The sequence below is a fragment of the Panthera leo genome, chromosome D1, assembly GCF_018350215.1.
Source record: "Panthera leo isolate Ple1 chromosome D1, P.leo_Ple1_pat1.1, whole genome shotgun sequence".
NCBI classification, from domain to species: domain Eukaryota; kingdom Metazoa; phylum Chordata; class Mammalia; order Carnivora; family Felidae; genus Panthera; species Panthera leo.
This window is the reverse complement of record NC_056688.1, coordinates 32,293,494-32,309,188: the sequence shown is the minus strand read 5'-3', so window position 1 is coordinate 32,309,188 and position 15,695 is coordinate 32,293,494.

Sequence of the window (15,695 nt, the reverse complement as noted above, 5' to 3'; positions counted from 1 at the left end):
CTGAAAATAGAACTACCCATTACTACCCAGAAATTGCACTACTAGGCATTTATCCATAGGATACAGGTGTGCTGTTTCGAAGGGACACATACACCCCCATGTTTATAGTAGCACTATCAACAATAGCCAAAATATGGAAAAAGCCCAAATGTCCATCAATGGATGAGTGGATAAAAAAGTGCATATATATATACAATGGAGTATTACTCAGCAATCAAAAAGAATGAAATCTTGCCATTTGCAACTATGTTGATGGAACTGGAGGGTATTATGCTAAGTGAAATTAGAGAAAGACAAAAATATGACTTCACTCATATGAGGACTTTAAGAGACAAAACAGATGAATATAAGGGATGGAAGCAAAAGTAATATAAAAACAGGGAGGGGCACAAAAGAGAAGAGACTCATAAATATGGAGAACAAACTGAGGGTTACTGGAGGGAATATGGGAGGGCGGATGGGCTAAAGGAGGTAGGTTTTGCTAGCAACTATATAAAGCTACATATTTGTCTTAAAAATTTCTTATTGCTACCCTGGTTAAATAAATAATTAAAATTTATAATAATCTATAATCCTATTTAGGATATGCTTTGTAACTTTGTAAAGGTTAACAAACTTCCCAAGAATTAAATTGTAAATAAAATCTTTTTAACAGTTGAGCCTTTGTATTTCTTGTTACTTAGAAAGCCCTGTCTGGCAAATAATAAGAAAACTTAGGTTATATTGCTTTTGGGTCAGTGCTATAATTGCTCATATATGTAATTCCTAAAATGTTAATATGTTTTTATATAAGATAATCATTTAATATTCTAATTATCAAGATGTTATGTGTCACAAAAACAACTAAATTTCCTTTCACATATATCATAGTAAACTTTCAAATCATATTATTAACCATGTCCATTTTTAAGACTTTTGTCATTTATAATTATTGTTCTGAAGCCCTTACAATATGTGTTTCATTCATAGAGGCTTGTAAAAAAACTTTTAGGACAAATACAGATATTTGACATCTTTAAGATCATAAAACAAATGTAAAAATATAAAAAAGTATAAAACTACATTCAAACTAAACAAAAATTAATAACATAAAATTAAGTAAACAGAAAATTTTATCAACTATAAAAGGACTCTTATCTGGGCTCCTTTCTTTCTGTTAATCTAATCATGTTTTGCTGTTTTCTCCTATGTGTGTTCACCTGATGCCAAGACTCCTTCACTGCCAGAATTTAAAGCCGTAATTAAACATATTTAAACTACTCTTATTAAAACAAAAGGGGGGGGGAATGCCACCCCTAGGGAAAGATTAATGAGAACTCTATCCACATTAAATCATTTACGATTACATAGAAATTTTCATTCTGCAATGCTCAAACATTTTCAGATGGAACAGGAACTTCCAAAACCCAAGGTATGATATAGATTGCCCAATGAGGGGCCAACCTGGAAGGGTCTAATACAATTGTTAATCTCGGAGAGAGGTTTTGTGGTTGTGCTTTCTCCTCAAGATCCTGTGTGTGTACCTACTTGGTTAATAAAACCACATCATGAGTTCGCACAAGGGACTCAAAAATCCAATACCAAACTTCAAACTGATCGCAGTGTCACCTCCCAACGAGATGTCAAATCCAAATAAGAGGAAGATTGCAAGACATCTCCTTGTGTGATGTTTAAAAAAAATAACCTCATAGGCTAAAGAGGTTTTAGCCATCACAGGCATGCCTGTGACTCCTAAAGATATGTTTCTGTCCATCATCTCTTGACTTGCTACCAACTCATCTAAGGTAATACTGCTGCTACTGTGTCGCCTTCTTTATCTGTTGCTTCTACTCACCCACACTCTACTTTTACCTATTGGGCTCAACTTCTTAGCTCTCTTATGTTTGATTTAGTCTCCTGGGAAGATCCTAAAATTCCTGTTTCATCTAATGACTCCTCTATTACCAGAAGACACTGGGTTCCCATTAACGCTGATGATTTGTTCACCTACTCATCCCATAAGCGCCCAATAAATTGGACTTTTTCTCACTTGGGCATCCCTCTGTTTCTATTATGATCCTAATACTCGCCATACTTAACCAAAGCCTCTGTGTCCCTCTTCACAAACAATGATATGTGAATAGCATACTTAAAACACCGGAAGATGAATCTTGGGTAAGTACTATCAAAGATCAACATTTTGTTCTCACAATAAAAATAGGAGAAAACCAAACTGAAGAAAAATGCCAGTGCCTCCAGTGCCAGCCAGACCCTGGCTGGAGATGGGGTCCTATGATGGCTCCTCATGGGACTTCTACTGTTCTTGTAATTTTACCAAAATACCCTATTTAACAATACTATCCTTAAAAATTGGGTACTCAAAGGACTGATGGTCATAAAAAGTAATAAATCTCTGGAGGGATGCATCTAAAATTGCTCACTTCCTTTCCATTATGACACTGATAAACCCATATAGAACCCACGATTTGCAGGTCCAATATTAGACTCAAATACTCCACTAATGCCTATTCCTCTATTCAAACTTTCTCTTGTAGGATTGGCCTGCCATTTACTAAAAAAAAATGTATACATAATCCTGCTACATTGGTACATGGTAAATTCAACTGGTTCTATATCGACATAATCAATGGGCATACACAACTTGTATGTGACTCAGGTTTCACAACCTACTGTCTCACTCCCACTTTATACAATGAGTCCTGGTGTCCAATGCATAGACGTTTTAATCAGGCATTCGACTCACCACCCTTAAATGTCTCCATTAACAACTTAAAAATCAGATTGCAAAAACAATTATAAAAGCTTCAAAAAAAGGCCAACAGGCCACAATTAACACTCTCAATTATATTTCTAACTGGATCAAACGAAAAAAACTGGTTCTCTGATTTCAATCTACACTCCTGGTTTAACACTATTATATTATTGCTAATAATCTTTTTTTTATTGCAGTTTTCAAAATGATGATGTCTCTTTGCTCCTCTAACAGGTCACTCAAGATGTTCTTCACCAATACCCAGATGCTCACCACTTCAATGACAAGTCATGGTCTTGCTAATAGAAAAAGGGGGGTGAGATGTGGAGTTATTTTTAGAGTGTATTGTAAGCCATGGCAAAGTGAATGGGGTAATTCCTGAAACATCAGTGATGTTCTGGTCTCAAATCTGTTGAACGTGATAGCACTATGAGATATAGAGCCCCATGATCTCCCAGGAGCCAGTTAGGAAACAGACCCACTGTAATTGCCTAGCAGTCCTTGAGACTGCACATCTTCCCCGCATGGTTTCACATAAACACCAGATGTATGTTTGATCTATGTCTGGAGGCAAACATTATACCAGGCGAACATGAAATAAAGACTATGTACAGTTTGCTGCAGCTGCTGCTGCTGTTTTGCTAGCAGAAGCAGCCCTGCATGTCCACTCAATCTTAGTGTCTGAGAACTTTTTCTTTGGTGTGAGACTACAATTGGGACTATAGAAAAATTAAAAAAAACTCTTACACAGCAAAGAAACCCATCTCAATGGCAAAGGCAACCTACTTAATGTAAGAAGATATTCTCAAATAAGATTATATATATATAAAATAACGGGTTAATATTAAAAATATATGAATAACTTATAAAACTTAACACCAAAAGAACTAAATAATCTGATTAAATAATGGATAGAGTATCTGAATAGATATTTTTCTAAAGAAGATATTGGAATAGAAAAAGACACTTGAAAGATGTTCATCACACATCATCAGGGAAATGCAAATGAAAACTACAAGAAGATATAACGTCATACCTGTCAGATGGTTAAAATAAAGAAAACATAAAAAATAAGTATTAGTGAGAATATGGAACAGAGAGTTACTGGAGGGGATATGGAAGGGGGGATGGGCTAAATGGGTAAGGGGCACTAAGGAATCTACTTAAATCATTGTTGCACTATATGCTAACCAATTTGGATGTAACTTAAAAAAATAAATAAAACCATAAAAATAAGTATTAGTGAGAGATAAATATTATTTAATACTTATTAAAAAATAAGTGTTAATGGAGAAAATGGAAGTCTTGTGTACAGTTGGTAAGCATGCAAACTATGGAAGCAGTCACTATGGAAAACAGAATGGAGGCTTCTCAATAAAATTAAAAATAGAAATACCATATAATCCAGTAGTTCCATTACTGGCTATTTACCCAGAGAAAATGAAAGCACAAATTTGAAAAACTATATGCACTCCTATGTTTATTGCAGCATTATTTACAACAGCCAAGCTATGGAAGCAACCCAAGTGTCCATCCATAGATGAATGGCTGAGGAAGTGGTATGTGTATGTATAATGGAATGTTACTCAGCTATAAAAGGGTTTGAGATTTTTCCATTTGCATCAACATGGATGGGCTACAGAGTATTATGCTAAGTGATATAAGTCAGACAGAGAAAGATGAATACCATATGATTTCATTTATATGTGGAATTTTGAACAAACAAATGAATAAACAAAAAGCATGAGACCTATAAATACAGAGAAGAAACTGATGGTAGCCACAAGAGAGAGGGTGAAAGTGGGTGTGCAAAATGAATGAAGGGGAGTGGGCGATATGGACTCCCAGTTATGGAATGAGTAAGTCATGGTAATAGAAGTTATAGCATAGGGAATATAATCAATGGTATTGTAATAGTGTTATATGGTGAGAGATGGTAGCTACACTTGTGGTGAGCATAGAGTGATGTACAGAATTGTCATATTACTATGCTCTACACTTGAAACTAATGTTGAATGTCAACTATACTAAAAAAAAATAATTACAGAGATAAACAGAGACATACTAATTTTATTTCATTTGAGCAAAAATCTATTTAAATTGAGCAATACCAAACTGAATTGGTTAGGAGTTCTCTGACAGGAGATGATAAATGACATATAAAGAAGATGGGGATGTAAAAAAAAGAAAGAAGAACAAAAGAAAACAAAGAAAGAGAGAAAGAAAGAAAAAGAAAAAGAAAGAAAGAAAGAAATTATGTGATTGGCAATAGGTTAAAGCCTCTTTGGCTGTTTGTGGTTGATTTTCCTTAGGTTCCAATTAAGTAATCTTGAGGGCTTTACATGTTTAGATTTTGATTTGCTTAGGTAGACCACAATGGCATTAAAGCAACCTCAGTCTACTGACCTCCTGTTTAAATTGACACCATGGAGCCATATTTATAGAACAATTAACATTGCAAGGAATCAGTGTTAAGCATACACATTTTGAGCAAGGAAAACAAAAGGAACATGCATCTCACACAGCAAATTAATGTGAAACACAACAACTTGCAGGTGAAGGGCAGTGCTGAAGAATATTTGTATAAATCCATGCTCTAGGGACTCTCAGGGAATATTGTGATGAAGGCAAGTCAATGCTGGCCAGGTGATTCCTTGCTTACAAGTGAGGAGGAGACGATTGTTAATTTCAGTTCAAATGGAAGGTAAATTACACAATGAGGGCTCTCACCAATAATTTCCATTAAACTCTAAGGGAGGTCATCCTGTCAGATCCCAAAAGCTCTGGACATGGTGTACCTTCAAACCTTATTAGAACCACACAATTATTTATCTAGGGAAACTCCCTATGTAGAAAAATCTTATGGGTCCTTAATGGGGTGCCCGCAGCACTATTGAAACTGAAAGTAGGAGTTAAGATGGTGGAGGAATAGTGTGACCCTAAACTTGTCTGGTCCTTGAAAACAGCTAGATAGTTATCAAAGCATTCCAAACATCAAAGAAATCAGCCAGAGGTCTGAATGAACATAAACTGCAAGACTACATTTAGAAAATGTCCACTGTTTACAAGATAGGAGATGTGGAAAGTTTACTGGGAAAGACATTGCTCTGGTTGGTGGGCAGGGGAGGGAGTCTGCTGAAAGTAATATAAACAGCTGAGCACAAAATCTGAACTTTTAGCGCTCTGCTATCATGGGGGAGGTGCCTAGCTTAAAGGTGTTCAAGTTATGAAGTGAGGGTAGAATCCCAGGAGTGACCGTGAGGCCTGAGTATCCCTTAGGTTGCAAGAAATAGGGGTCACACCAACATGCTGTGTTGTTTCAAGACATAGAGGAGACTTGCCTTAGCTGAGGGCTGGAAGCAGGGGTTCCTGCTTTCTGCTCTGTTTTGACATAAACTCTGAACATCAGTGCAGTCACACCTCTGCTTTTTTCACCCTGGAGGTCATACAAAACTGTGGTCAGACCCCCCTCCAGAAGAGCAGTGCAGGTCTGCGCCCTGAGAATCTCTAAAATTTGGCTTTGAAACTCAGTCCTGCACCTGAAAGGAAAAAAAAAAAAAATGTTGGACACAGGCTGAGTGAACATGGAGTTCTGACGGAAACCACGGACACAAGAAGGGTGATTCATTGCCCTTCTGTGGGGGTTCCCTGAAGAGAAGGAGGTGCTAACATTCAGCTTCTGGGCTATAGAGCATGAGCAGCCAGATTTATTTCCCCTCTTCATTCCCGCTTCAAGAACCAAAAGGCTTCTGGCAACAAAACAGGGCTACCTAGTCGAGGCCAGGGTCACTTACACCAAACCTCACCCCTTGTACCTCAGAGGTGCATTTCCACTGAAACAAGTCACCCTTAGAATCCACACAAATAACTCCTTTGCACCAAATCTATCATAGTACTGCAAAGTTTCAGGTCTAGCGAAAAATAGGAACTAACGTCTGTTTTACTTTCATTCTTTATTTTTTACTATTATTTTCAATTTTCTCTCTTTTTACTATTATTATTATTTTAATTTTATATATACATAGTCTTTTATTGTTATTTATTTTTTCCTTTATCGTTTATTATATTTTATTTTAGGATCTAGATTCTTTTAACAAGCAAGTGAAAACACACCTAGGATCTAGTGTTTTTTGTTTGCTTGCTTTTTGTTTTCTTTGTGTGCGTTTTTTTCTTTTCTTTATTCATTCTTTTATTTTCCAGAAAAAATTATGAGACAGAAAAATTCACCCCAAAAGAAAGAACACTCAGTAGAACTCATAGCCAAGGATTTAATCAACACAGATATAAGTTAAGATGCCTGAACTAGAATTCAAAACCATGATTACAAGAATACTAGCTGGGAAATAAAGTTAAACTACAAAAAAAAAAAAAAAAAAAGAATACTCACTGAGGTTGATAAAAGCACTGAAGACACCAGAGAATTGCTTTCTGCAGAGATAAAAGAACTAAAATCTATTCAGGCCCAGATTAAAAATGCTATAACCAAGGGGCACCTGAGTGGCTCAGTCAGTGAAACATTTAACTCTTGGTTTCAGCTCAGGTCATGGTCTCATGGTTTTGTGAGTTTGAGCCCTGTACTGGGTTCTGCACTTGCATTGTGGAGGCTGCTTGGGATTCTCTCTCTCTCTCTCTCTCTACCCCTCCCCCCTTGCTCTCTTTCTCTCTCTCTCAAAATAAATAAACTTTAAAAAATGCTGTAACTGAAATGCAATCTCAAATAGATGCCATGACTGTGAGGATGGACAAAGCAGAGCAGTGAATCAGTGATACAGGACATAAAATTATGGAAAATAATGAAGCTGAAAAAATAGGGATACAAACGCTAAAGATCATCAGACAATTCTTAGAGAACTCAGTGACATATTAAAGAGCAATAATATTTGTATCATAGGAGTCTCAGAAGATTAAGAGAGAGAAAAATGGGCAGAAGCTTTATTTGAGTAAATTGTAGCTGAAATCTTCCCTAATGTGGGGAAAGACACAGACATCAAAATCCAAGAAGCACAGAGAACTCCCATTAAATTCAACAGACCATCACCAAAGCATATCATGGTCAAATTCACAAGATATTCAGACAAGGAAAAAATCTAAAAACAGTCAGGGGATAAAAAACGTCCTTAACCTACAAGGGAAGACAGATCAGGTTCACTGCAGACCTTTCCACAGAAAACTGGCAGGCCAGAAAGGATTGGCAGGATATTTTCCACATGATGAATAGGAAAAATATGTAAATAAGAGTTCTTTATCCAAGAAAGCTGTTATTCAGAATAGAAGGAAAGATAAAGAGTTTCCCAGGCAAACAAAAACTAAAGGAGTTTGTGACCACTAAAGAAGCCCTGCAGGAAATTTTAAGGAGGACTCTTTGAGTGGAAAAAATAACAAAAGACCAAAAGCAACAAAGACCAGAAAGGGCCAGAGAACATCACCAGAAACTCTACAGGTTACACAGTAGCACTAAAGTCATATCTTTTAATAATCACTTTGAATGTAAATGGACTAAATGCTCCCATCAAAAGACGTAGGGTATCAAAATGGATTTAAAAAAAAAGATCCATCTATATGCTGCCTACAAGACTCATTTTAGAACTAAAGATACCTGCAAATTAAAAGAGACACGATGGAGAACCATCTATAATGTTATTGGACGTCAAAAGAAAGACAGAATAGCCATACTTTTTAAAATTTTTTAAATGTTTATTATGTATTTTTAAGAAACAGAGAGAGAGAGAGGATGAGCATGGAAGGGTTAGAAAGAGAGGGAGACATAGAATCCAAAGCAGTCTCCAGACTCTGAGCTGTCAGCACAGAGACTGATGCGGGCTTACCCATGAACCTTGAGATCATGACCTAAGCCAAAGCCATATGCTTAACCAACTGAGCAAACAAGGCACCCCCAGAGTAACCATACTTATATCAGACAAACTGGACTTTGAAACAATGACTTGTAACAAGAGATGAGAAAGGGGGGGCTTATCCTCAAGAAGATCTAACAATTGTAAATAATTATGCTCCCAACCTGAAAGCACCCAAATATATACATCAATTAATCACAAACATAGAGAAACTAATTGATAATAATACAATAATAGTAAGATACTTTAACACCCCACTTACAATAATGGACAGATCATCTAAGCAGACAATCAATAAGGAAACAATGAATTTGAAATGATACACTGAACCAGACTTAACAGATATATTCAGAACATTTCATCCTAGAGCAGAAGAATACACATTCTGTTTGACTGCACATGGAACACTGTGACATACTGGTCACAAATCAGCCCTGAACAAGTACAAAAAGATTGAGATCATAGCATGCATATTTTCAGATCACAATGCTATGAAACTTTAAGTCAACCACAAGAAAAAATTTGTAAAGTCTTCAAATGCATGGAGGGTAAAGAACATCCTGTTAAAGAATAAATGGGTAACCAGGAAATTAAACAAGAAATTAAACAAGAAATTAAAAAATACATGGAAGCAAATGAAAATGAAAACACAATGGTCCAAACCCTTTAGGATGCAGGATAGGAAGTGCTAAAAGGAAAATATATTGCAATTCAAGACTATCTCAAGAAGCAAGAAATTTCCCAGATATACAACTTAACTTTACACCTATAGGAACTAGAAAAGGAACAGCCTACAAAGACTAAATCCAGCAGAAGAAGAGAAATAATAAAGAAATAAACAATATAGAAACAAAGCAACAGTATAACAGATCAACAAAACCAAGAGCTATTTGTTTGAAAGAATTAACAAAATTGATAAAGCTCTAGCTAGACTTACCAAAAATAAAAGAGAAAGGACCCAAAAAAGTAAAATCCCGAATGAAAGAGGAGAGATCACAACCAACACCACAGAAATACAAACGATTATAAGAGAATACTGTGAAAAATTATATGCCAACAAACTGGCCAACCTGGAAGGAATGGACAAATTCCTGGAAACTCACACACTACCAAAATTGAAACAGGAAGAAATAGCAAATTTGAAAAGCCCATAACCAGCAAATAAATCGAATTGGAAATTAAAAATCTCCCAACGAAGGTTTGGTTAAGTGTCCAACTTTGGCTCAGGTCATGATCTTGGAGCCTGGAGCCTGCTTTGGATTCTGTGTCTTCCTCTCTTTGTCCCTCCTCTGCTCATGCTCTGTCTCTCTCTCAAAAATGGATAAACATTTAAAAACATTTTTAAAAATTTCCCAAAAAAGAAGAGTCCTAGGCCAGATGGCTTCTGAGAGGAATTCTTCCAGACATTTAAAGAAGAGTTAATACCTATTCTTTTCAAACTATACCCAAAAATAGAAATGGAAGAAAAGCCTCCAAACACATTCTAAGCCAGCATTACCTTGATTCCCAAACCAAAGACCCCACTAAATAAGAGAATTATAGGCCAATATTCCCAATCAACCTGAATGCAAAAATTCTCCACAAGATACTAGCAAATCAAATCTAACAGTACATTAAAATAATTTTTCATCATGATTAAGTGGGATTTATTCCTGGGATTCAGGTTGGTTCAATATGTGCAAATCAATCAACATAATACACTACATTAATAGAAAAAAGAGATAAAAACAATATGATCTTCATAGCCCTAGGACCTAGCATAATGTTTGTGACATAATAGGAATTCTGGGAACTGTTCACCGGTTAATTCAATGCATATTTATTCTCAAATAACAATGATGAGATGCTGATTCATTTTCTGGATGTTGCTATTTAGACAGTAAGATTTATTAAGAATTATCTAGGTGCAAAAATTGATAATAAAGAAATTTGAATAAATAGACAACAACTCTTGATTTTCATTGAAAAAGACTGGTGAATACATTACCACATTTCTAAGAACTTACATGGTGTGAGTGATTTGGGGGTAGCCATTTCCACAGAAAAAAGCCTGTAAATTCAGACTTATGACCCTATTCACAAAGACAGTAGAGAACATTTTTTGGTTTGCTCATGTTTGATAAAAGCATAAGCCAACATGAATGAATTTAAAATGAATTCCTGGAAGTTAAAAGCATATTAGAAAGTATATAATGACTGAACACATTAAAAATCCAGGAGATTGAGATTCTACCAGCATAAAATAAATCTCATTTTGTAGTTAAAATTCCTAAATATTGAAAATATTTGGAGTTTTGTTTTGTTTTGCTTTTAGATTTTCAACTCTGAAAACCTTCTCTGCCCCAGACAGGGTTTATTGACCTTTTGTGTTAGATCTCTATCACAGTTTTTACACATTACATAAAAATGATTGGATTTTTAGTCAGACTCCCTTTGTTTGAGTTCAAATTTCCTAAGGATGGCAATCATGTCTTATTCATTTTTATGTCCTTATGGATAGTATTTGGCACACAACCAGTGTTTAATAAATACTGAATAAGGGGAAATCTTTGTTCATTGTTCTCTCCTCCCTGCCCCCAAACATATCTGGATTATCAAAAGAATGGATACCTTGAGAGATGTATAGTTTAAAAATACCTTTGGCTTATATTTTGGTTGAGCTCATGTTTACCACCAATTTAAGACTTAGTCTTTCATGATTTAGTTACCTAACTTCTTCCTGTTGTATTTGGACTCTCAACCTCAGTACTGTAAACAATTTGGACTAGATAATTCTCTGTTGTGTCTGTGTGTGTGTGTGTGATTCCCCATGCATTATAGGCTGTTTAGCAGCCTTCTTGACCTCCTCCCACTTAGCACCCACTTTGTTGTGCAATCACACAAATGCCACAAATCACAAAAATGCCACCAGACATTGCCAAGTGTCCCCCATGGGTTTAAATCACTCCAGGTTAAAAACCACTGCTTATGTGGGCCTGGTACAGAGGGATAAGGAAAACAAAACAAAGCAAAGCAAAACAAAACCTGAAGACATGTCAATTGGCACATACATTATAGGAGTCAAAACTGAGAATTAGAATCCAATCTTCAGTCAGATTACAATGGGAATAAAGTCTACTCAAGGTTTATGGTGGGAATCACATGAAATAATAAGTATAAGCATAACTGATAGAGTTCTTGGCCTATTGGTCTTGGGAAGTACTCGTGAATATGAATGTTGATGTAGAAAGAAACTGGCAACAAAGACATTTTGGGTTTGCTGTCAGTATGTTCAACTGCTTTAGTGGTGATTTTCATGTTCCAGTATTTCTAGTTTTTATCCCCTGAATCTTTTCTCGGATGTCCCACTCTAGTTGCTGCATCAATAACCACATCAAAACATAGATTATCTATCAGTGTGCTTAGGTAGAACCTCTGCATACAGTAAGGGAAAATGCACATTAGTAATTTAAGCATTTCATTATGGATAACTACAGCAGTAACGTGTCTTCATCAACATGTGAATAATGTTTTTTAAGTTTTCTCTTAGAAATAAAGTAATATCACCATGATATCCTTCATCTTTAGAAAATGTTCAAAGGAAGAATTACATTATTTATATCAACACAGAACATTGTTGACATGCAAAATGAAAGAACAAAGTGTCCTGTTTTTAGGACTTGAAATCCTCTCACTTCTTTATTTTGTGTTACTATTTACAAAAAGAATGAAATCCTTAATTACTTTTAATGGAATTATTCACTTTGTTAAAGTTTTAATTTAAGCCTTATTCTCTTAAAATTCATTTTACATAAGTGGAGCCTCACTACCACCAAATTTGACATTTGACAAAAGTCATTACATAAAATCAAATGCTTTAGATCTTCAAATGCAAATCAAATGCTTAGTTTTTATTTTGACATAGAAATGGAATTAGGAAGGGGAATTAAATCTAAATCTACATTTGTTTGTTGATAAGTCATTGAAAGATGATACCAAATTATTAAACAAAAGGACACTGTTATTTTTAATATTTTTAAAGTTTTTTTAAATGCCAGCTGGTTAATAATGTACTATTAGTTTTAGGTGTACAATACAGTGATTCAATATTTCCATATATCAAATAGTGCTCATCACATGTGCACTCAATCCTCATCACTTACTAAAAATAAGCACAGTGCCAGTTCTAAGGACAACTGTACTTTAAATTTCATCTTGTAAAATCTCTTTATCTCATATCCAAATTTTTTCATTAATCAAATTTAAACAAGGAGAAACTTAAAAAATACAAAAGTGTACAACATGCATTTTCTAGAAACTTGAATGCCAAATAATTCCTCAAACTGGGTATATAGCTTAAGTAGCAGATTCTGCCTCATTTCCTAGCCCATCTTGGATATGAAAGATCATGTTGTCCTACAGAACAAGTCTCCATGGTCTTGGTTGTACCTTCATTTTGCTGTCAAAGAAGGAAAGAATAAAGAACCATTTCTCGTGCTTTTAGACAGGGGCAGCTCATCTTTCGACAAACTTGCTGCATTCTTCCTGGTTTTTGAAACAGCCCACACAGTGTTTACCACCCTGAGACTAAGAAACATTTGAGATCATATCTGAGACAGAAGCAGTACAGAGGCCAAAAGGAAGCTATCCACTCCTACTCAAGTGTCAACTGAATATTGAGGTCTTAACTCAATAATGAGGTCTTAACTGCCCCTTATTATTTGCCTTGGTGTAGATGCCTTAAAAACATCTCCCTTTTATGGCTTCTTTGAAGCCTTCTATAAGCCTCTGCTCTTCTCAGTCACATGACAATTCCACACACTGCTTCAACATCTGCCAGTCTTATGACTATGACTTCTTGCTTCTCATGGAAGCTCTTATAAAGAAGCCTAGTTTACTTGGCCTGTATTCACAGTGACCACAGTTGAGGACTTACTCATTTGGAAGGAGAATTTACTCTTTTGTAATATCTGTAAAGAAATTATACAGGGGGTCTTGCATACTTAAGGAATGTAACTTTTCTAGTTATCATGCAGCTAATATCTAATATCTTGCTTTTAATCAGTACTGGAAGTTGTGTTCACATTGATCTAAGCTCAAACACAGAAATATTCCCATTTTGATGCAGTTTCTGAAAAAAGTGTTTTTCCTTGTCAATATGCTCTGCAGTAACAATTAAGATGTCTGCACCAGTCACTCTGAGAGATGGTGAGATGATTTCTCACCAGCAGCTGGATTAAAACTACTTACTTCTGCTGACTGTTCACTTGCAGCTAAAATGAACTAGAAATAATGATGATCCTGAAGACAGATAAGTAATTCTAATTAACTACATAGACAATTTTTAGCACTCACATAATCCTTTAAAATAGGTCTATTATCCCCATTTCAACCAAAGCATAAAGTAAAGAAATTTGTTCATTGTCTGACAGCTAATAAGTAATGGAAGCATGGTTAACATATAGCTCTGCTTGATTCCAACATCTGTGTTTTCCGTCACTCGGCTTTCCTGCCCCAGACTACCTACATTCACATAAGTCCTACTTCTGGAACTTAGGTACAGCATCTTGTTTTGCCTCACTTACTCCACTCATTTAAAGGTAACACCTACCTTAGAGGACATTTGTAGAAATGAGAAAGATAATGGTTGTGGAAGTGAAGATATTTGGATATTTAGAATACATCACTGTTATAACAGGGTGTGGTGCATTGTTGAGCTTATAGTAATGCTTATGGAATGGCTTCCAAGAGAAGCTTTTCATAACTGAATTTTAAAAATCATGTCTCCATCTTTATGCTCTGATCTCTTTAGAAAGTCAGTTTGGGTTACATATTATTTTGTGACCTAGTTGAGTTTGAAACAAAACACCTTGGCATCGGCTTTGCCAACCTGGATTAATAGTTTGTCACTCTGACCCTCAAGGAGGAAACAACAAAGGTTGGGACAACATCTGGCATGCTTATCATGGGCAGTCATATGGTAAAAAAAAAAACTGAAGTCAAGGTTTGAACACAAACTAATGCTATTTAATAGTATTTCAAAAAATTGGATACTAACACTTTATGAATGCTGCAAAAAACTGCCAAATATTGGAAATATTGGATGACCAAGGGAAATAAGATGTAAAATAAGAGTCGGTGAAAATAAATGATAAAGCTTGAGGGTTGACCCATGTGAAGATCATGTGAGAGTTATTTTATAAGCACAGCATTCTTCTCAAAATTTTCCCAGTGCAGACACCATTTTCCCTGCCTGCCTTATTTAGAAACTGTTTTCTCTTTATGTTCTTTCTTAACCCTCTTATAATTATTTAAATACCTTAAGAGAAAAAATTTCATGCTCTAATATTTTCCTGTTTGTTCTCTGGCCTCCTCTCATTGGAATGTGAGCTACCTATATGATGTGTCTTTTTTTTTTCTTTTTACCATGCTTGAGATTCTATTGTCTTCCTGCCCTTCACTTCTAAAAGGGAAGCCCTTATGGAACGGAGTCACAGGGTTCTAATAGCAAGTGGATGATCAGTTTCTCAGATATTTTACTGATAGAATCTTATAATGGAAATAGAACTTGTTTCTAAGTCAAACTTACCTGACTTCATTTCAAATTTCGGCCTTACTTTTTAGCTTTGTGATTATAAACAAGTTACATAAGTACTCTGTATCTCAATTTATTTATGTAACAGTAGAAATAATAATTACAGTGTAACTAGTTAGTGTAGTTCTTACAACATTCAGGAGGGAATCAATGTAGATCTGGGTTTGCCATATAGGAAGCGCTTGATAAATTGTTCCCTGCTACCCCCATCTTTGCTCCCCATGATTACTCAATTTTTATCTAAGGGGGATGAAAGAAAAAGGAAAGTAGGAAGCTATTGCTATTAGCCTTAGCAATAGTCATGTCTGTTATACTCAAATTTAACCCTCTTCTCCCTTGGGTTGGCAGCCTTCTCATGCTAGAGAGAACAGTTAATACTTAATTTAGTATTAGCCGTAGTATCTTTAAATGATGGCTCATTTTCTGGAAGAGGGGTTGTCCAGGGCTTTATGCTATGGAGAAAAATGAAACAGAATCCCTTCCTTCAAGGAGATTACAGTCTTGAGATAGCAATTCT